The 23,001-nt window shown below is 41.8% G+C and overlaps 1 protein-coding gene across 3 annotated transcripts in view; it reads right to left on the bottom strand.

Annotated features, from left to right (window-relative positions):
• Positions 1–23,001, bottom strand: part of syt1a (synaptotagmin Ia) — a 205,529-nt gene that overhangs the window by 88,269 nt on the left and 94,259 nt on the right. For all 3 annotated transcript variants that reach the window (XM_084909776.1, XM_084909774.1, XM_084909775.1), the window contains one exon: positions 22,863–22,943. The gene's annotated coding sequence lies outside the window, so the exon portion shown is untranslated. The remainder of the gene's footprint in view (positions 1–22,862; positions 22,944–23,001) is intronic.

The following is a 23,001-nucleotide window of genomic DNA, read 5'->3' as shown; positions in this document are numbered from 1 at the left end:
CGATGGCATCATTTTCCTTGTGCATTATCTCTTATCTCATACAGCAGATATGCTTCTACTGGCTTGTGTTATCTAAAACCCTTTGAGGTTTACTGTGCTCTAAATCTACCACACTTGTTTGGATTCACTCAGGAGCGCCATCAGAGGAAGAAAATAACTCATCCAAATTTTCTGTGACAAAAATAATGAATATGTATTATGTTTACGGATGGTTACTGAGAATCAGTATTAAACAGTTTCAGGTTCCAGATTACACAAATTCAAACAAGCAACTAGTATTTGTGCATTAATTCTCTCGAACCTACTCAACAAACTCCTAACAACTCTCTATTAGCGATGAAGATGCTGGTGCTTAATCATCATTAGATAAGTCAGAACATTCAAAAGTGTGGCCTTGCTTTAAAAAAAGAAAACTATATTAAATGCAATATACTTAATGTAAAAATGTACTTCAGCAATCTATAAATCCCAAGCAGCGTGGTGTGTTTGATGTCTTGAGAGCAGCGTACCGGCTCTAACGCTGCTGGGGTTTGTTTTGAAAATAAGGCCACAGTTCAATTTTCTTAAAGATCAGTTTTGAGAAAATTATATAAAATGTTCCTAATTGGTGCTGATACTGCCTCAGCAGTGGAGAGCAGTCAGACAATAGCGTTTAATAGTGCTTTGGTGCAGGGATAGCTCAGTAGGTAGAGTGGTTGCCCCATGAGCGGAAGGTCAAGGGTTCAAATCCACTTAGGTACCCTGAGCAAGGTACTGTCCCTACACACTGCTCCCCGGACGCCTGCCCCCTGCTTCACTGGGTGAATGGGTCAAATGCAGAGAATGTAATTTCCCCACGGCGATCAATAAAGTATACATTATTATTAACATGGCAGATCGTTTTGCCCAGCAAACATGCCTGTGCAGGCCCATAGTGGGTAGCTGTGGGTGAAACCCCACGCTTAATCCACACTCACAGCAGTTTTGCCCTTTGGGGCCCTATATGGGTTTTTAAAAACCGGTGTGTGACCCATATACACTAGCTCATTGCAATTTTCCTCTTTTGGGCCTTAAAGAGGGAATTCTGTGGGCACTCCACAGTGTGGTACCCAGATGAGCCCTGTATTTCTCGTCGGTACTGAGGCTTACAGTGGGCTGCCAACTGTTTGCCTCTCCTAGCAACAAGAGTTCAGTTTTTCATTGTGTATATTTTCATGTGGCATTAGTCCAAGAAGGGGAAATGCATTCATGGCCTGATAAATGTTTATGATGCTTGGCCAAAAGCTGGCAGGGAGATATTATTGCATTGGGTCTGCTCCACTTGACAGCTCCCAAGGAGTACCCGATGTTGTCGATTTCAAGAGCTTTGCTGCATAACAGCTTTGTTGCATCTATGTGTTTACTGAGACATGGCTCTGTTTTGAATAACATGATCCAGCCTGAGGGACTATCACTGTAAAGCCAACAATCAAGCCAACACTAAACAAATCATGGTGCTAAGGCACTCTGGGTCTTCCCAGCTCCACTGGCCATATAGTGAAATCAATGAAGATGAGGTTCCTGGAAGTGAAGATTTGCACCCATAACTGCATCCTAGACTTCCTGATGCCAGTCGGTGCAAGCATCCACAATTCCTGCCCAATCCCACTGAGCAAAGGTTTACTTTAGGGCTGCGTTCTGAGTCTCTTGCTCTCCATCCTGCAGACAGTTGTGGGTCTCATCAGCCAAAGTGAATCATACGAGGGAGGTAAAGCAGCTAGCAGCATGGTGCAAAAAGCAAACTCTTCCTGAATGTGGCCAAAGGAGCACCACCATCTGCTGAACATGGGGGCAGGAGTCCAACTGCAGCACCACCCCCTCCAGAGGCTGAAGGAGTTCTCACTTACTGTACACGATGCCACACGGTCATTGCAAGATCATTGCTGACCTACTTCCATCAGTGCTGGAGATTTTCAACCAGCACTGAATCTACAGAGGATCCGGCATCATAGGGCCACTGCCACACTCTTCCCATGGACTGCTTAATTACTCCAATCTCTCTCTTTCCAACCCTGACAACTAGAAATAACTTGTTTATTATCATTCATAGTTGTTTCATTTACACCATGATTAACACCCTCATACCTGCTTAGTATAAATATGAGGTTACTCATTTCTCAGAAGTAACAAAAACTGTTATGTCCTGTTGTTTCTACCAAAATATGGCTGGAAGTATCAATAAGAGTGTCAGTTGGTTTAAGTAATAATATCAGCATCCACATTTGTTGCTTTTACTGTTATGTACCGATGGTGCTTACACACACACACACACACACACACACACACACACACACACACACACACACACACACACACACACACACACACACACACACACACACCACACCCCCTCCAAAAAAAGGTCCACTCTAACCATTAAAAACTCTATAAGTACACTGAAACTACCTTTAACTGCACCAAAACCATGCTGGAGGTTCACGAAATCAGTGAATCGTACCAATAAGAATAAAGAGCACTATTATGCTCCCGTGAAGCACACTTGTTATTAGAGCCTGGGTGAACATCTATTTTACACTATTTGTAGCCAAGCTATTTCTCAAAAACGAGGAAAAGAAAATCAAGGAAACAGCCCCCCTGCCATGGTCTGAATCCCAATCCTCTTCTGTCCTTCTCCTCCTTCTCCTCCTCTCTGTGTGCAGCCGGATGAAGCAGAGCTTATTACCTCAGCTGTCTCTGTGATTAGACCTGCCCTACTCCACCAGAGGGACCCAGATACTGTAAGCGTGGGCCCCAGCTAAGCCAGTGTGACCTTGGAGTGAGGTGCAGCTCCCAGGGAGCCCGCAGAATGAACAATATGAGGCGGGGCGGGAGCCGAGCATACAAACATTCCATTATCATCCATAATGTGGGCTCTCTGCTGTGCCTATCCAAAACCTTAGAGCTCTACCATCTTCTTTCATTTTATCCTGCTAGGGAGGGGGAATCACTCCCTGTGCAATTTGGCCTAAGAGGAAGAAACCAGAGTACACGAATAAAGGGACTGGTTTGCTCCAGGCACAGCTGAAATTGGTCTATTACACCGCTCCATTTGAAATCAATGTAGGAGGGAGTGGCAGGGCCAAGCGCTCAGGGTTTTCTCTTTTGGCTTTCTTCTGTCTCTCCTCTTTGTTGTCTGACATTTTGGGCAATATAGGTTACAGGAAATACTGTGATCTCCAGGTATAAAGTAAAAGTAAAAAAGAAACGTTTCCAGCTATAAAGGTAGAGAAATCAATCACAGTTGCCGGCAGGTCAGCTGGTCTCAGGGCCATCCCACTTCAGCTGACGTCTTTCTACACATCTAATCGGCAAATCTCATATATGGCACCCTATTTAAACTTCTTTATCAAGCACACAGCTGCTGCACAGCTGCAAACCCCTCTGTTCTATGGTTTGATCTTGCCGCCATCAAATAGCTTTTGACTGTAAGTAGTTCTGACGGGAAAAAGAACTTCAACTTCTGGATGAACCAGCATCACATCCTTGTTATTACAGCCTCTTTAAGAACTTCAAGATTGTTCCTTTCGACCATGTAGAACAAAATCACCAATCAGCTGTACGGCTATTCATTTCAACAAGTTAAGTGGAAACGTGAATGGTTTCTTATTAGTTCAAATTGAATATACGACACTGTAGCAGACATTACATTCAGTTCCTACCTAACCATGATTATAGAGATGGATCACCTCCTATGCTGAGCTAAAATACAATTTGTTATCACCTCATAAACACTGCAGCTGGTGTAGAAGAGCACTGATCTAGCACTTTTTTTTTTAAAACTTCTTTCCACTCGCTGAACCTCAATAGAGAAACTGTCATAATAGCAAATCAGAGACGTCAATCGACCTCTATCTAAGTGAACAAAATGGCACATAAGTGGACTGATTCGTGTCCCCTGTTTTCCATCAGTGATGCGTGAGTGGATAAGGTGAAGCAGGATTAGTTGCAGAATGGTTTTATACAAATAAATGCAGACTTTAAAGCATTATCTATACACAAAAGACTTTTGACTGATGAGACATAAGCAAGGCTCGGCACAAGCTATCTCTGTTAATGCTGAGGACCATACAATCAGGCAGCATTGTCGCTGGAGTGGGACCCTCTCCTGCATGATCATTAGGCAAATAGAGATGCAGGGTTGGAGAGCAGGCAGGCTTACTTCTCTTCATTGTACAGATTTAGAAGAAAAAAAAAGAGCGGCATGCTATATTATCTTTGCTGCTGTGTAATCATCTTTGAAACGCTCAGTTGCGCTCTCCCTTGAATTATTGAAATATATGTGAATGACAGTTCATGCTGCAGTAGGAGAAAAGTTGTATTAACCAAAAACCACAACAGGAAGGGCGAAACTAATAAATATTTTCCAGTTTCAAACTGCTTAAAGGCAGTAACCTTGAACAAAAAGAACAGTGCAAGATCGAGGTCAAAGCCCTAACTTCAAGAAGTTGTCTACTAAAATTATAGGGGCCATTCTCTATAATGACTGCTCCGAGGTAAACAGAATTAATCAAGATCACTGGACAGGATAGCTTGAAGGTGGCTCGCTGTAGGGAGACAGAAAGGCTGAGACTCAGCATTAGTCGTGAGCTTAGATAAATAGGTGATTTATAGGAGCCATTAATAGTGAGGGGCAGCCCACACATCTCATTACACAAGTTAGATTGTTTATAGCTGGTAAAGAAGCTGTGCCTTCACTGCTATGAAAGAAAATATTCAATCATAAGGTACACTTGATATAAAAAGGTCAAACTGACGCAAAACGCTTAAAATAATTCAAAGAGAAAATGAGGAAATCTTGCAAGAGGGGTGGGATTTCATCATCTTATGATTTGGCTTAAGGCGAACAGTCTCAAAATACCCACCCCCATGTTTGATCATGTTTATTGTATTCAGCCATCTGCAGCTGATAACCCTTGACTGAACAAGCTGTTAGTTATCCCACGAGGGAGTGTGGAGAAATAGCCACGCTTGTTTAGAAATGACTTTCCTGTAAGAAGCCAGTACTGCAGGCGATCTACAAAACTGCACGGGACAAGAGGGTGAAAGTCAAAAACCTGCTCAGATTCCAGACATGATATCTTTATTTCTTTTAATTAGATGTAGAAACAGCTTATGCGGTGACAAAGATCCCAAGGCACTGTTTCTCGCTGTCGCTTTGTTTTCCTGGCGGTGACATTTAAGGCACAGGAAAACAACGGCAAACCTACAATCTGAGCTAAATCTTACCTGCCTGACTCTATCCTGTGGAGAAAATATACAGTGCGAGCGCTAAGCTAAGTCATCGATTAAAAAAAGAAAGAAAAAAGAGAGAGAACACCCAAGAGGGAAACGGCACTACCATGTTTGTCGCTGCCGCCGCCGTTCAGCACCAGCCTGACGCATTCCTGTGACATTTAGGGGAATTAGGTGGTGTTAGGAAAAATGACAACCGCTTTGTCTCCTTTAAAGAGCTTAGTCGAGACAGAGTTTTGTTTAGCTCTCATAGATGCTTTGAAAACACAAAGGAGGTGGCACTTGAGTGCACCACTTGTCAAGGTGAAAATTTGTTGCCGTAACTCGGTGCTACAGAGTCTTTCAGTTTAGGGAAGTGACACTAGAATGAAAAGACAGACAGCGTGGCTTTGTTTTTACGTGACGCTAAAATCAAACTTCAGGAAACAATAGTGAAAATGTGGATGTTTTAATGAATATCCTGAGTTAATGAAACAAACATCTGAATATTATAAGCAGGGATTCTTTTAGAAACAGTGTACATATTCAGATATCTTGGTCACTGGATTGCAAGACCTGATTTCTTCAATTTCTGTCTAATTGGACCTCGTTCAGCATCCTCCAGTCTTCCAGATGTCTCACGGCTCCTCCATAAATCTCCTTCTAAATTGTCCTGATTTTTCATGCGAATGAGGGTGTGTGAGTGGGTGTTTGCCCCATTCTGACCTTCAGCTGTGGGCCAACAGTCCAGACCGATCATGCAAAGAGAAAACCAACTGCCAGCCCTGTTTGGGCTGCTGTCAGGTGTTGACAACCTGCATAAACATCGAGTGAGGAGCGTGGCTCACCTGAGGGGCAAAAGCCAGGATGAATGATCTGACGAGTCACTCAAATGAAAACAAGTTCACTTAGGCTAAATCTGTCCTATGAAGCAGGAAGTGTACGTCCACAGTGGTTCCACCAATGAGATAGAAGTGATGGGTAGTGCTGTGGGTGGGGCTAGATATTCTTATGGCTTCAAAATACACTAAACTACTCCTGTAGCTTATAAAACATTTGTGAGGTCTAGTTTTGTGTTATGCCACCTGTAATTTACATTTAAAGCTATCTGGTGGGTTTCTTCCATCTGCATTAATCTTAAGGATATTTGGCAGCACATCTTGGATATTTCTCCATCCTTCCATGTGCATGCATGCAAAGCCTGAGGCAGACCATGCTACAACAAACATGACATTGATCAAATCAGACACAATATCAAGAGGAGGAACTGGGGCAGAGACGGGTTGCAAAGCAGCTTGCAGAAGCAAGAACAATCATCAGCTGATAAAGGACGATATTAAAATCAAGTCTACTGGCTTAACTTGACTTCATGGCTTCAAGGTTTTTCACAACTTTCTGTGCTTCTAACTCATTAAAACAAAGCACCAAAGGAAAATCGACATCACTGATATAACCACTGTTTATTTCACTGATCTATCGTTATTGTCAGTTGTTTTCCATCGACGAGATTCGAAGTGATCCAATCAGAAGTATTCGCCTGGTGCAGTAAGGTTAGATGCACACATTTGATCTGCCCCTGGGTAACAGTAATCTTGGCCCCCTGCATTTATGTTTTATGTCAAGGAAAATAAGATGCTTTGTAGCTATTTGCAGCTTGAACCGATAAACACAAACCAAAATGTTACAATTTATATTTAAGTCAACTGAATTAACTTTACATTTAATCCGCCGTGATGATAAACATGATGATATTCAATCAACTAAAACTAGATTAAAAATAAAAGAATTTAGATGCTTAAACTTGAGTTGTTTTAGTCAAAGGAATATGACTGAAAGTAAATACAAATTTGCTGTCAAAATTGACCCTGGATGTAACAAGAAAGTGAAAAAAAAATGTCAAAAAATTAGGTAGCTACTTATGGCTGCTTACTTATTCAAAAGGGGTGCTCAAAGCAGGCACTTGGCTGAGATGCACTTCCTGACACAACCCCAAAATGATTTGTGTCTCCTCTCACAATCGAGGCAGGGATCTTTTGCTTGTTAAAAAAATGTCTAAACAATTACACTATGGAGCCACTTCTGTCAAACAAGGTAACACAAATTAGTTGCTTTTATATACGCGGTCCAGTGGTGCAAATGTGCACAGTCAACCGACTACAAAAAGCCCATCCTGTGTGCTTAATCTACCTATTTTATATGCTTGTTTATCACCTTGAGACTCCTCATATTTATTATGTGATGCCTCAAGGTTTCTTAAAGTAGTTAACATTCAGTCTATAATATGTGTGCTTTCCATAGAAAAACTTCCCTTTGTAACACTGTGAAAACGCTGACCTTCCTTCCATCCATTTTTATGTAAATCAATTGTATCCCCTGTAAAGAGAAAGCCTATTTCGGATGATTGACACAAATATGATTGGTCTATTACCCTATCAGTCATGCTATTAAGGTCTGCCATTATGAATCAGGCTTGATAGTTTGTGATTGGACACAAATGCACGTTGGGCTCATTAGATTTTACTGTCCCCAGCAGATCCAAATCAATGAACTCTGCTCTCTAAAAAGACTACGACTGATGTGCCCTTTGGGGGTCAGTGTGATCCCAACTTCCCCTTAAATTGCTCGCAATCGATTATTAACAGAGAAAGGCGAGTTTACCTGTTATTAAACAGTTTGGATCCTTACACACTTTCACTGCTTACTCACACAGCTGCAAGCATGAATTATTTAACAAGGCAAGCTATAGTGACCTGTAGATAATGTAGAGAGCTTCAGGGCTTTATGTACATAACCAAAGACAATGAATCCTGGGCGTCCTAGTCTATCGTGTAATTATGCATGCAGATGCTGATTTTCCTCAAGGGGGAACATTGTGTGCCTGGCCTCTCTCTCCTGCCCCCTTAGAGATATGACAACACAAGAGGAAAAGCCCACACACACCTACAGTGACACACAGTACACCAGAGAAGGACTGTTGCCCTCCAGGCATCTCTCTGTCAGTACACAGAAAAACTTCATTACGGTGAAACAAATGTACCCTCAGCAGCAAATCTCTTCTCTTTCACAAAGGTCTGGGCCGGATTGAATTATACAAAAAACGGACAATGCTGCTTAGTCCACCAGTGGTTCTGGATGAGACCCTTGATGTGTGTTGAAAGCCCAGACAAGCTCTAAAACTCATTTGGTCTGTAAAATGTGCTTTTGATGGTTTCCCTGAGAAACAGTGCACGGCTCGCAGAGCGGGTGTGTATTTTCTCAGAAGCGTTTTGCCATGCCTGACATGATCCTATTTTGAATGGTCCGCTGTGGTAATAAGGTCATTTGTCTTGTGCAAAGGAGAGAGGATCTATAGTTGTCATACCCTGAGCTGGAGATAAATGTGAAAGGGCTAATTCTGTGCCTGTGAAAAGAATTCATGCAGTAAGCCCTTTGTTCTCTCACTAACAGCGCGAGATGAAAAAAAGAAGAAACAACTCAGTGACTGGAAATAAGAAAGGATGCAATTAAAACCACACTGGATGTCTTTCATTCACTTACTTATTAATCACGTTAATAACAATACAAATCTTTTTCAATTTTCCTATTCTAAATTATAATCAAATATAAAGTCCACGTTCTTTTGTGTATTGTGTCATCCTGCCCTCTTCACATTGTCTGTTTTGTATTTGCTGTCATGATGCTGGTTTTTCTTCGTCTCCTTCTTAAAAAATGAGGCACATTTTAGGGTAGTTTCAAAACTAACCTATTGGTCATCACTAAGGGCGTATACACACTCACACTAGGCAATCCATAGAGTGCATTTGACTCCTAAAGTCCAGCTCAACTGCTTCCCCAATTTGCACACAAAATCCACAAGATCATTAATGTCACTGTGCTCTGCAAGAGAGCTTTTCAAAAGCTAGAGAAAGACAGCCAAGCATGAGCGAGGAAGTTAGATGGTGAGATAAAGTGACCCATGCCTAGGCCCAGATTGTTAAGTACAGTGTGAACGCAGGCCAGTAGAAGACTGGGAAAGGGAGGGAAGCAAAGTACGCTCTAAAGAGCCATTACCTGATTTACAAGCTCTTTTCAGTATGACTGGATTTTATCACAGATATCTAACTTGAGAAAGGTTAACACCTACAAAAACTACAAAATGTATAAACCCACTATGCACTTTGCTAGGTTTAAGTAGAATAAAAGTAGAACAGACAATAAATCAGGGTGTGCTTTACAGTGTGGCTCCTTCATTACTGACAGTTTGCTAATATGACAGCATCCAGGCAGCAGATCCACCTTTTGCTCTTAATGTGTTGCATTTTAACTACTATTTATTGACTATAAACACTGATTCTTCCATGAAAATCTATTCTGTATTGTATTGTTTGTCCTTGTTTATGGTTAAATCCATCTGTGAAATATCATCCACAGTTTTTAAACATATTAAAACTGCTAAAAAAGTTTATAAAATAATAAATAAGAAAAACGATTCCCTGCCATATGTGAACAAGGTTTGCTGTGATCGTGCAGGAAGTGTTAGTGTGTGCGTCTCCTCTCACTAGCAGGAATGTCCCACACAAAAAAAGAATCGTGCTGTGCAAGACACCAAGCTTTATGTTAAAATGGTGCGTGTTGCACCTCCGGGTGGACTCGTCCTGCTTCATCTTGTTTTAGTGATGGGATATGTGGTCGAGTACATGCTGTCCACACAAAGCACGCGACAAATGTGCTTCATCTCCTTCCACATCCTCCACTTTGAAAAGTGAAAGGCAGACGAGTCGATAACACTGTCCTTTTTACAAGTGCACGAGTTAGAAACAAAATAGGTAGTTCAGGCACTGCTTCTAATAAGTCCTCTATCATTCCCTTGCCATACTGTGGCTTTATGATCTACTCCGCTGCTGTAGTTATGAATAGATCCACCGAGGTCTGACCCTGCAGGCTGGCTCAGGTACAAAGCGTTTCTTCACGCCGCGTGTTTATCTCCAAACAGCCGAATTCCTCGGCGCGGTTTTCGTGTAATAATTTGCTTGGATCGAGCAGGAATGAGTGTTTTCACAGCTATAGTGGGAATCCGATTATCATACAGGGATCACGGTCGTCATGGAAACCAAGGATGGTGCACGGTGTTAAGCCGTCCCTTACACATCCGAGAACACTGGGAATTAGTGTGAAAATTCAGCTCCCTTAAAACAAAAGATGTGACAAATTCCGTCTTTCATAATAATAAGCGCATTCTCCGGCAGCTTAGCATTTTATTTGTGTTTATAGGCTCCATGTGTGGTAGGAGCACAATGTGCACTTTCTGGAGGCATTCCTCTGCCACCGTACGTCGCCACGATTTATGCATTCAATTAAACAAAGCATGAAATGTCAGAGCAGCATGTGTAAACTTTAAATTGGCTTCGAATGTGTTGAGGATAAAGGGCTGATACAGGTTATATACTCTTAACTTTCAGGTAACCACCTGACAGACTTGACAGTGCCATTAAAACCATTTGAAATGAGACGCTGAGACATTGAAACTTGCTGACTTGGTGCTTGATTTTGAACAAACTCAAGCTTTTTCTATCAAAATAAGGCCCGTCTAAGGCTAACCCTTTTTTTCACTCACGCCCTGTTATTTCCCTCAATCAGACTCTCTTAAGCCACATAAGAGTTTCAACAGTTGTGTCAGTTGTTCCAGAAACCTGGAGAAACAATAGCTACTAAAAAAATAAATCTTTCTCTGCTTTTTGTTCTTTCAGCTACTCCTGATCATCTGCCTCCATCACCCCCCATACTTAGCATCCTACATTGCCACGCCAATCCTCTGGATTCATTCATACAGTTACTTTGTTGAAATTGCCAGAAACCCAAACAAAACAAGCAATAAGAGGCTCTAATGTAAGTGTCCTGTTAATCTTCTTTCATTACACCCTTGAATCTTTTCTGTGGTCTCCCTTGTTTCCTCCTCCCTAGAAGTTCCAAATTCAGCATCCTCTGTCCAGTATATCCACTCTTCCGTGCCCCAAACCATCTCAGCCTTCCCTCTCTTGCCTATCTTTGTCTCCAATTTTTGGGGGAGCCCCAGAGAAGTAGTGGTTATGTATTGGGCCTCCCAGGAGAGAGAGAGCAAAGATGAAGCAAAGCAGTGAACTAAAGATAAGCAAACATATAAAAGAAATTTGTCCCACTACTCACATGACTTTGGAGTTTTTGTGTGCTATTAATTGTAACCCATAAAGGCTGGAGCCTGACATATTTAGTCCAAATGTCAGTTTTTAAAAACTTTTCAAACATCAAAAGCTCTGAGAGACTCAAAATTGAATCAGCAGCAAAAGCAGAAAGAAGCATTCTGCCATAATTCAATCAGTGGACATTGGTTGAGTAGATAAGGCCTGGAAAGTCTGACATTTTCATTATGCCGGATGAGGCAGATGAAGGCTGAAATCTTTTCTTTTTTTGTTTTTTGTGAGGGACATCATAAAGAGGGAGGGAGGAGGAGGGGGAGCGCAGGTGGATGGAGGGGCATCCAAAAAGATGGAGACAATGCTGTGAGGAGGAGATAAATGAAGCTGGAGTGGCTTGGCCACGTCAGGAGAGGACAGCCATCTGTGAGCTCATGCTGCAAAAAAAGCTTATCTTATTACCACCTCTCCTGAACAGTGAAAACTTCTCCCCCCCACCACCACCTCTCTCTCTCTGTCTCTCTCTTTGTCTTCCACTTTTCATGTCCTTGCCTTCTGCATTTCTGTGACAAAACAGTGTAATAATAATCCAGTGTGGCTTGAGACTTAATTAGAGCCTGTCATAGCTTTAATTTACACTAGTTTATAAATGCAGATGGCAGTCCTGTTCATTACCCTCTCAAGACATTCCTGGTTCATAAATTGAAATTAACAGCCTTTGCCTGGAAATGATCTAGTTTGGATTTCCACACTGTGCCATCAGAGGTTTTAATTATGACTTTGGTTAAAAAAAAATCAATTATGCATGCAGCCACCCATCAGCAGTAAGACAGAAAAATCACAACATGATGAGCGACTGAGAATGTCTGGGTCATCGTTACAGTGCGGCGCTGAGTGGTGTCGTGTGGCGCGCGACCGCAACTCAGGGTCGACCCTGAACTCTCAACCCCGCCGCCCGCCCCCGCATTTCTGCTTTGGGGTCACAAACAGTTCCCGACACACTCTCGGGTAAACACAACAACAAGCCACAATATACCCGCAACACACAACAAAAGACATGACTCCGAGCGCTGTCACCACTAATCACGCCGAGACAAAAGAGGATGCAGCTCAGATGCTGTGCGAGGGGTGTAATAATGTGTAGACAGACATGATAGGATATTTTCTGGGTGCCCGGGGACAAGAAGACAACGCCGTTAAAAGGGATCAATGCGGGGATCAATAAAGTTGTGCGTAGTGAGCATTAAAAGCAAAGAGGAGCTAGACAGTTTAAAAGCCAGATGACCTGACAAGGAAGGTCCTTGACCAGAAGAAGTGACGGGCCTCTCTTACAATCACAGAGCTGCTATCCTCTGCAGTGTTTCACTTCAGTGCTGAGCAGTTTACTTCCAATTCTGAGCAACGTTTCATGGGAGGACAGATGAAGGAAAGCTGAAATGTGTGGATATATATATATGCATATGAATTCGCCAGGACCACTCACAGCACTGCAAGGCTAGATTCCCTCCTTAGTGCCAGTCAAGCTTACTAGAGCGTGATGGGGGCTGGATTGATTGACGGACTAAAGGGGAAAAGGCAAAGAGAGCGTGCAGGAGAAAACCCGAGGTCAGACACTGTCACAGATCTGACTGGTGCATCCAGGAACAAAAGTGCCTGGAGGGCGTAATTCAGCTCACTAAAAGCTCTTAAAACTTCATCTCCAGCGTTTTCCAGCCCCAGTCCAGTCAGGGCAAACGTATTAAGAATAACGGGACTGACATTGCATTTGGTCTCCAATTACAAAGCCATTGTAAACATTGACCTCCACTTTTTTTTTTAAGTTGCCAGTGTCTCTGTTGTATTACTTTTTGACTGTATCATATTTTCAAAATAAATTTAAAGAATGTAGTTGAATGTAATCAGTACTGAGTACCTTGTAGCAATTTCCATTTAGTGGACTGACACCTTTGGACAGTAAACACAATCACAATTTGTGTTACTGTGACAGAAGAAAATGAATATTTAAACCTGTTACATACCAGTTACGCTATTAATACCTGGCAGAAATACCTTGGATTCCACTAAATAAACCACTGGTTTACCACCCTATGTTCGATAATGAAGGAGAAACAGTTTTCGGACAAAAACATACGGAGAAACTGTACAATATAAACATATGTGCATTTGATTCACACATATAAAAAACACTTCCGGTTTAAACTTGTGGCCCTGACATGTATGTCTGTAGAATTATATACATATATTTGAGCCTGTACTGACGTTGATGTTGGTGTTTTAGAGCTAATTGTCCTTTTCCTCCCCGAAAAGGTTTAAACAAGACCAAATATCAAGGGTAAAAGAAGCCATTTCTGCCACATGACCACAAACCAGAAACTTCAACCTTGCTGGGAGGATTTTTAGTGTGGGAATAATTTTTTTCTTTAATACAAATGCAAATATTTTATAAGTAATGCATGACTTAACATCTCCATTTTTAGGATCTATACCCCACTACTCTTGCTGCACATTAGCCAGCAGAATTATGTTGAAAGCACAGACAAACATCACCCAGGGACACTGGTACATACTGGTACATGCTACTGACTGCCCCATGTCAGCCTCTGACTGATATTACAGATATTCAATGCATGTAAGTAAACTGAAATGGAAACGGTGCACCACTGCATCGAATTATAAAAATAAATAAATAAACATATTTTTTAGCACTAAATAAAATCCCAGTGACTTTAAATAACATGACTGAATGGTCGAGATCCATGTCTCCAAATATATACAATAACCCACATAAAGCTGAATAGAAATGCTTTAAATAGCATGCTGTGGGATGATGCAACAAAATGCAAAATACCTGAATATGCAAAACACAGTTTGCGGTGACAGACAGTTACCAAATTATTAATATGCTTTACCCAAGTAAAACACGCTATCTTAGCCCCTGCACTCACTCCCTAAAGACATCTTGGTCCTGAGGGTGAACTCTGACCATGCCGTGACTATTGATGGGACAGTAAATTAGTGAGGAGTATTGACTGAATGTCACACTAAGGCCACCATAATCCAAGAGCTCATTCTCTGCATGAACTACGCTCTCACTGTGCATTCTGGGTAATTTTTTTTCTCCTCTTGGGGGTTGATCATATCAAGAGCCAGAGTGGTTATTTATACTGACAGTTATGACACAGAGAGAGACGGAGAGGGATGTCTGCGTTTGTTGGAGAGAGAAAGGCTCGAGTTACACAATCATTAGGATACTTTTTAAATGTGTGTTTCAGTGATGATAAAAAAAATATCTAATCTGTTTGACTGCTATTCAGTCCCAGGTGGTTTCAGGTAACAGACTTTAGTGTGGAGCGGTGGATTTTGTTGATCTGGCTTAAGATGTTTACAAGCACATGTTCCTCCCAAAAATTCAGTCACGACTTTTGGCAGCAGGTGAAAGTGATGACAGATGAATAACGCATAGGCTCATTGTGCTGTAGTTAATGACCGTGATCACACATTGCCATGTCACCTCTACCTTCTCAACTCATCTGAGAGCAGGTGATATGTGTGAAACTATTCTTGTCTAAGTTAAACATTTCACTTGTGTTTCTCTGATCCCAGAAATTCATAATGATGTGAACTGCGTGTGTGTGTGATGGTGGAGGGTGCGGTAGCTCTTCAGAGGAAGTCCAAAGCCACTGATTGCATTAGCTGCCTTTTCTGCCACTCCTCATCAAACGAATGCAAGAAAATGTGAATTTATACTCGCACAGGAGCCTCCTGCGTGAGCCACTTCTGTACTTCTCCCTGCCACAGAAAAGGAGAGGAGGAAAAAAAACCTCTGAAAGCTTTGAAATGCATCTGCAAGCTGCTTTTTTCCCTCCCTTGGCCTCGCAATCATGACCGCATGAATCAAAATTGTGCGCATGAATACAGTGTTCATTTGCGGCGGTGCGTATTCATGCCAGTGCGCTGCAACTGCAAGCACTGCAAGACACATCTGTAATGGGATCTGTTTCCTCCATAGTGGGCCTCCTCGATGGGCCAGCTGATAGTACATTTCCAGGCGGCTATCTAAGATCAATGATGACCCTCCATTTACCACAGCCTGCTCTCCTTCAGCCCCGATGCATTAAAGGACAGAGTCGGGAGGAAATGCCAGATGTGCAGATAACCCCCTCCTGGCTTTTCTCTTTCTGTGACAGCCTTTTAACATGATAGATCCACTAATTTCTGAAAAACAGGATTGACTGGAAGGTCAAAGAGAGAAGGTGACACTATTGACCTCAGAAGAGAGGCTAAATAGAAATCCAATTTTTTTTTGTCATTGTATTTTCACTGGCTTGCAGGTTAAGACTTGGATCAAAACTAATCAACATAAGCAAACTCTTCTTCCCTTTCTTCATAGTCACCAGGAAGGAAGCTCATTTTTACAGACATGATAGGGCAGTCACAGTCTGCAGTGCACGGTGTGATACTTCTTAAAGAGTAACAAAGCCAATATGCAGCGAAATCTAAATTAAAAATGATGCAAAAACTGAAAATAAAGAAATACAAAAAAGTAGAAATAAAATAAATACAGAAATAAGAGCAATCCAGCTATTAAGGACAGTAAAATAAATAAAGCTAAAGTTAAAAGCAGTGCAAGAATAAACATGAACACAATGCATAAAAGTAGATGCAATACAAATATGTCACAGAATCAACTGCATGCAGAATTTAATACAACTTAATATTAAATTGTGCCGTTTTTATACAAAAATAATTTCTTAATCACATTACAGAGTCAGACATGCTATATGTTGCTTTATTGACTAAAATACATATATGTTAAATACATAGACTATCGGGATACGCTGATGCAGCGACTAACATCACCTTTTTTGACTGATATCAGTCGATGTTAGTTACTGTGCTTGATGATCCTTTCAAAGTAAGGCTGATGAGGAGCTGAAAGACTTTAAAGCTCTTCAGTTATTTATGTACAGTGTTGGGGAGTAACAGAATACATGTACTGGCGTTAAGTATTTAGCATACAAAATATGAGTAACTGTATTCCGTTACAGTTACTGTTTAGAAAGGTGATAATTAGAATACAGTTACTTTGTTGAAATTGCCAGAAACCCAAACAAAACACGCAATAAGAGGCTCTAATGTAAGTGTCCTGTTAATGTTGGTGGCTTCAGTTACACAATGGACCGGAAGCCAGCACAACAGAGCCAGCACTGCACAGGCAGGAATACATTTCTTACTTGGAAATTCCGACACCACTTCATTTGCGCAAAATCTGACCTTCAATGCAAACTCTGTTTGCCACCGACCAAGCTGCTCTCAGTGTCAAAAGACTCCACCTCCAACCTAAAGAAACATCTGGAAGTAAATTCCTTTTTAAAAGCTAACGTTAGCCTACCGCAACTACCTTGTTTTAGTTGTGGTAGCTACCAGGGTTATGTGCCACTTCAGTATCTTCGATGTCGTATAGTTGTGTGATTTATTACTATTACCAAAGGTTATAGTTCATAGACTGCAGACTGTTAGACTTGATGGATAGAATTAACAACCTGCTAACTGCAAATAATCATGTGCAGTTCTGAACGTAGTCTATGAACTAACCTCAGCTAATGCCAGCTAACAATGTTAGCTCGGTGGCGAGTATCCTTCAGTAATAGTAATAAATCACACAGCAATAGTACATTCATGTAGTTGTAAAAAGCACGACAATATATTAAGTAATCCAAAGTATTCAGAATATGTTACTCACATTGAGTAACTTAACGGAATACATAACAAACTCCATTTTGGGCCATGGAATACAGTTTAAAAGTAACCTTCCCAACACTGTTTATTTATAACAGTTATCTTCGTTTCCTTGCCATGAAAAGAGGTTAACTAAACACAAAAAAAAAAGATCTGTATCAACACTGCCTTTCGGTCAAATTAATATTTCATGCATCAGTATCAGCGGCGGCCCAAAATCTCACAAATGTGCAAAAGCCCACAGTATTTACAAAGACTTTCTATGTACATGTTCATCCTTTGGACTTGGGCTGTTTATTTATAATTCAAAATAATCTATAAATCCTTCACATCTGACCACAGATGTAAGATTTACTCAGTCTATGCCCTATTTCTAATCCATTAATTCAGGCTTTTAAAAGTTTCCATCACTGATTCGAGTTCATATAAAACCACATGTTACATGTAAAAACCTTCCGTTTTCTTCTATTTACTAAAAGTAACAGTGAAAATACAGACATGTATTTTTTCTGTGTGAGCGATGGTCATAGAACTCATGGCTGTACACGCTCGCACAACGTTGCTTAAAAAGCTTCCCGACTATGACACAAAGATAGTGATGATTAACACAGCGAAGAAAAAAAATGTTTTCCCTCATTTCACATTCTGTCAAACACAAAACAAGCTCACGCTTAGTCCTTTAACTACTGAAAACCAGTGGATTGTTGCTATGCAACACTTAAATATGTTCGAGGTGCTACTCTCCCTTTACCTTTCACTAACCTGTACTCTGAGCGCTGAAAAAAAGAAAAAGAAAACTGCACTTTCTTTGTGCTGTCAGGCTTGGCCCTTTCCTCTCTGTAAATGCAGGTCTGTGGCGAATATGGAGCCTTCTGTGGAGTCAGAGATCTAGTGATAAAAAGCGGCTCCTTTTTTCCACTCAGCTCGTAGCAGACAGCATGCTGATTTACATAGTGCAGTGACAAGGACGACAGCTGCTGCCGTGTTCCGAGATGGAAAATATATCTCCGCTCCTTTCACATCACAACCCTTCCTTTTTCCCTTTCTTCACTTTAACCCCAGTTCACATCAGCTCTGTATTTATATCGCCCACTTCCTGTCATTGGTGTTTCTGTTGCTCGACACCACTGTTTCCAGGTTAACGGTGAGATTAACGGGAGAGCAACAAAACGACCCAAGCGCAGAAGAGAAGGGGGGGGGAACGAAAACATATGTGATACTGCATGAAAAGGAGGAACTGGGTTCCCAAGTGTCTTGCAGGATGTAGCAAATATGCAGCAGCTTAAACTGAATGCCCTGTTTGTCACTTTGCTAATAGAAGGTATAGAGGTGTATCAAGTGAAATGACACTATGCTTGATTTTCAAGTCACGATTTTGGCAGTTGATTATGAAAACAAGATAAAAAGATTTTTGCTCCACATTTGGCTTCATTTGGATGATTAGTTTAAAATGCCTGAGTTTATTATTAGCTTTCCCAATTAGTGAACATGACAATGATGGTTCAGAAGACAGGGTGGGAGTGGAGTGGCCGGTGCTTTGCTGTCCACTGGTGATAAAAACAGCCTTAGGTCAAAGACTGGGAGGCTTTTATTGTTTCTCTCAGGGGGAGTGTTGGTGATGGGTGCTGGCTATCGTCTGTTCTTGGAGGACATGCAGCAGTGCACATAATCAATGTCATGCTGAGCCAGTGTACGTGTATCGGTGCGGGCGTGAGCACATGTGGGAGCAAAATGCACGCCCTCTGATAAGCTAAGTCCACCGGCCTCTGTGGATCAGACGATTGAGTGCACTAAGATCCCATCTAACAGAAATAACTCATTTTCATGTCTGATTTCACACCCTCTCGCTGTGTTCACTGTTATCACACAGAAGATGTAAAACACGTTTAATTAATTCACGAAACTGTGTGATTTGCATTTTGCAGCGGCAGAATATGCAGCGCTGGTTATATTCAAAATATTATTATCAATGAATGTAATTAATTTTAGATTACACAATAAATCTAACTCGAGAAGCTGTGTTTTTAAAGTGCTTTGCATGCAGGTGTGTAAAACCATGCATTAAAAATCAATAAAACGGATCGATGAAGCCCTGACTGACTCATATATCACTTTTATTACAGCCGAAGCAGATTAATCAAATCAGTGTTTTATAAAGTGAAACGAAGCATTTTGCAGTGGGAGAGGGTATTTTTCCTGTGTATTTTACACTAGGTGTTAACCAGGAAGATCATTGTAATCATTTAAAGGAGATCCAGCAGAGAAATCAGCAACATAATCCAGCTGATTCAAATGTAGCTTTCTGTCAAATTTAGCACAATATACACTTTTTCCCCACTTTAACATAAATTTCTACTTTAAGACAACTTCTTTCTCTTTAAAAGAGTGATCAGGGAGTGCAAGGATATAAAATATCAATGGTTAATATTTAATGAATCGGTAAATATTTGTTAAATATAGCAAATGTGATAATAAATAATGTGTATATTGTATAACTGCCATGCTTTCATGAGGATAAACAGCCCATCACCTGCATCTCCTCAAAGCCAGTGTAGTAACTTTTGGATTCGCTCTGGATTTGAACCCTACTCTTCTAGGTGAAAACCCTGGAAGAGTTAAAGTTAAAAGGTGTGTCTAGAACCTGACCAATCAGTAGTCTGCCATTTACACTACAAGATCCTGAAGACATTGAAGCTATAGGAAAAAGCAAAGTATCCTCGACTCCAAGCAAACAGCGACTTGATACTTCTGTGATTTATAGTCAGTGTGGCAAAGAATCCAACACCCCATTTGTAAGCTTTGCCAGTGTTGCAGGACTTGTAATCGTTCAGCCAAACTACCTGGTTAAGTGCTAAGCACTGATGTTGATGGACTCCAGCGACAGTCGGTACTAGTTCGTTAACACAAATTAAGTCTAGTAAATACTCAAACACTGTTGTGTCTGCGCCTCGCCGACTGTTCCCCTGCAACCAAAACACTGAATCTGTCATTCCTCGCACTATATTATCTAATCACCACATGAATAATCTTTACAAACAAGGCAACGTCCTGCATAATTTCCCTGCTCTCACACTGTCAGCTTGCAGCATATCCCGTTTTTGGCCATCGCTCCGAAAGCTCCATTTTTCTCTGACTATTGGATCTGTCCACAGGAGGTGGTGCTGAAATTTCACCCTGCGCACAGGACCACTGTCCATGGTTCTGAATCAGCACCGCACGGCCTGAGCGCAGAGGCACAGGCTCCCACAGAGAGAAAAAAATAAGAATTTTGCTGGCTGGATGAACGGATGGAGCAGCTTGGACTTTGTCTCAGCTGGGACTGTCTGTAAGTGGCAAACAAGCCAGAGTCTCAGCAGGCAGGGAGCTCCACGCCCTGTTTGCTTCGGAGCTGTCACATGTGACAGCGTCATCTACAAAGAGATGGGGAGCTGGAGGTCTGAATACATCCCTTAGATAGACAGAAAAAAAGATTGTGGCTAGAGCTAGGTCGAACATTGCCTGCCTCAGTAGAATATCCTGAAAAAACAGCTGAATGTGTGACACAAAAGAAAGACAGCAGTTGCACTTTTTCAATGATCAAAAGCCTTTTCTGTTTTGTTTGGTTTTTTTACATCCTGCCTGTGTTTTAAAATTCAGGCCGACACATTGAGGATGCAATTCCAGTGGGACGTTGTGTGAAAAGAACGGCTGATCCCTGGTCATGAGAGGCCAACCCCACTCCATCCTGTCTTTCCCTGGAGTAGAAAAGCCAGCCAATCAGAGAGGACGAGGCAATGAGTCACGGAGGGAGCAGACCGCATCCAGTGGACCGAAAGGAGCTGTCTGACGCTCTGGGCAGCAAAAGCGGTAACGTCCATGGATGGAGCGATCCGCTCAGGTCTCCAACACACACAGACGTACAGGAGATACATGTGATTTACAGATAGGTTGGGATTTTTTTCCTCTAAATTTCAATTCATTTAATGTAAAAAGTAAAAAATTTCCCTCTTCCTTACCATAGTTTATGACTCTTGCTCTCTCTTTTATGAGATTTATGAGAGAGTTCATTACTCTCAGATATTACCAGCCCTCAATAACTCACGAAGCGCCCACTGTAACGTTGCAAGGTTGTGTGAAGGTCAGCATATTGCTTACTTCCACAACTCAGGCTGAGCTGTGTTAAAGCTTTGCAATACTATAGCACGGGGCCTGACATTCAAGGCTAAACGGCCGTTTAAATAAACAAAAACACAGTGAATAGGCCATGTGAACAAGCGCCTGAGACGCTCATTAACTATTGATGCGAAGGGAGCTCTCACAGTCAGATACGTAGCACACAGCACAGGCACCTACGTGCAACACACACAGTTGTGAAATCACATGACAATGCCAGCGGGTGTAATATTTTCCAAAAAAAAATGATTAAATTATTCTCAAAGTGAATTAATCTTATTAAATAGCTCCCATAAATTACTCATGATCTTACACATAAATCAAATGATAACAATGGAATGAATATGAGAGATGAGCAGGTTTTTCATGTCCTCTACTGGACGTACAAATCCATTTTCCAATGAGCCACAAAGGCGCTGCGGATGTGAAAAGAATTTATTGGACCTTGTAGGAGAATAAAGGATTTGGAAGGTGATGGGAAAATGGAGTAAAACCCAAATGTATTGGTTTTGAGCCTGAAAAGACTGGAGCTTTGTGCTGCCTTGTTCTAGCGCAAGACTGACAGACGGGCACTGTTTGAACCCCCACAATCTGCCAACTTTCACCTCTTTCATGTCTACTGTACCTCAGCTCGCGCGGATGGATGGGTGGAGGGAAGAATTCGAAGGAAGAGAGATCGACTAGTTCATTTCACTGGAATCCGGGATAATGAGGGCAGAGAGAGCGAGAGAGAGAGAGGAAGAGATAAGGCACGACAAAGGGGAAATGACAAACGGCGGGGTAGGCAGCACGGTGATTCGATTACAGCACAACTTCTCATTAAAGGACATAGAAAGCCAGCCCTGGGTCAGGAAGCCACAATACTAAATACGTAGTGGATACACCTGCTAAGAGCAGCATGTTTGTTCTCTTGGCTGTAGGGCAATAATGGTTTCCTCTGACTGTACTGCTGCCACCCTGAGACAGCCGTTGATCTGGAACTCGGGCTAACCCTCTGTGGGAGTCTGCTTACTCCCCCTCACCCCACCCCACTCCACCCCACCACCGTCACAACTTAAAAATGTTGAAGCACACCGAACAAACATTTTGAGCAGTACCACAAGAAAAACTGTGTAGAAAGTATTTACCGACCCACTATTAGAACCACGAGCACTTTCTCCAATATTAGTCTAATCTTGGAAATATGTTTTTTTGTTTTGTTTCCCTTTTTAGTAAATCCTGTCAATGTAAATCTGACGTCCTGTCATCCATCTGTCACCCTGGTTAAGCCCTTGTCAAAAAGAAACGGCACCTCCTACTCTTCCTCCTCCTCTTCTCTTCCTCTATATGACCTGACTCTTCCAATCACTATTACAGTACGGAGTCCTCAGAGCCATGTTTGCTGACACGCTCAAGCTCACACACACGCACACATCACAGGCAGCGTGTTCTCTGGATTTCAAGTGGGCATGTGGTATTTTTTAAAGCAGCAGAGCAAAGCGGAGCTCCCGTGCCTTTTTGACTGTAAAAACATGCCGTCTCCATCTCCACGCTGCGATTCTCCACTGTTACCTTTTTGTGAGGGGAGGAAACAAAATAAAAGACATCTCTTACCTGGCAGCACGCTGTCTACCCTGGGTCCTCTTCACAATCCCAGGAAGGGGTTCAAGTTTGCAGCGCGAGCTCGATGTGACACTTTGAAAAGAAGGGGGAAAAAAAGGAAAACCAAAATAAGTGGCTAAAAAGCAATGTC

This window comes from Perissodus microlepis, chromosome 17 (assembly GCF_051167445.1).
Source record: "Perissodus microlepis isolate ML-2025 ecotype Zambia chromosome 17, ASM5116744v1, whole genome shotgun sequence".
Lineage (NCBI taxonomy): Eukaryota > Metazoa > Chordata > Actinopteri > Cichliformes > Cichlidae > Perissodus > Perissodus microlepis.
Note: the sequence above shows the minus strand (reverse complement) of the source record. Positions and strands in the feature narration are given on the sequence as shown.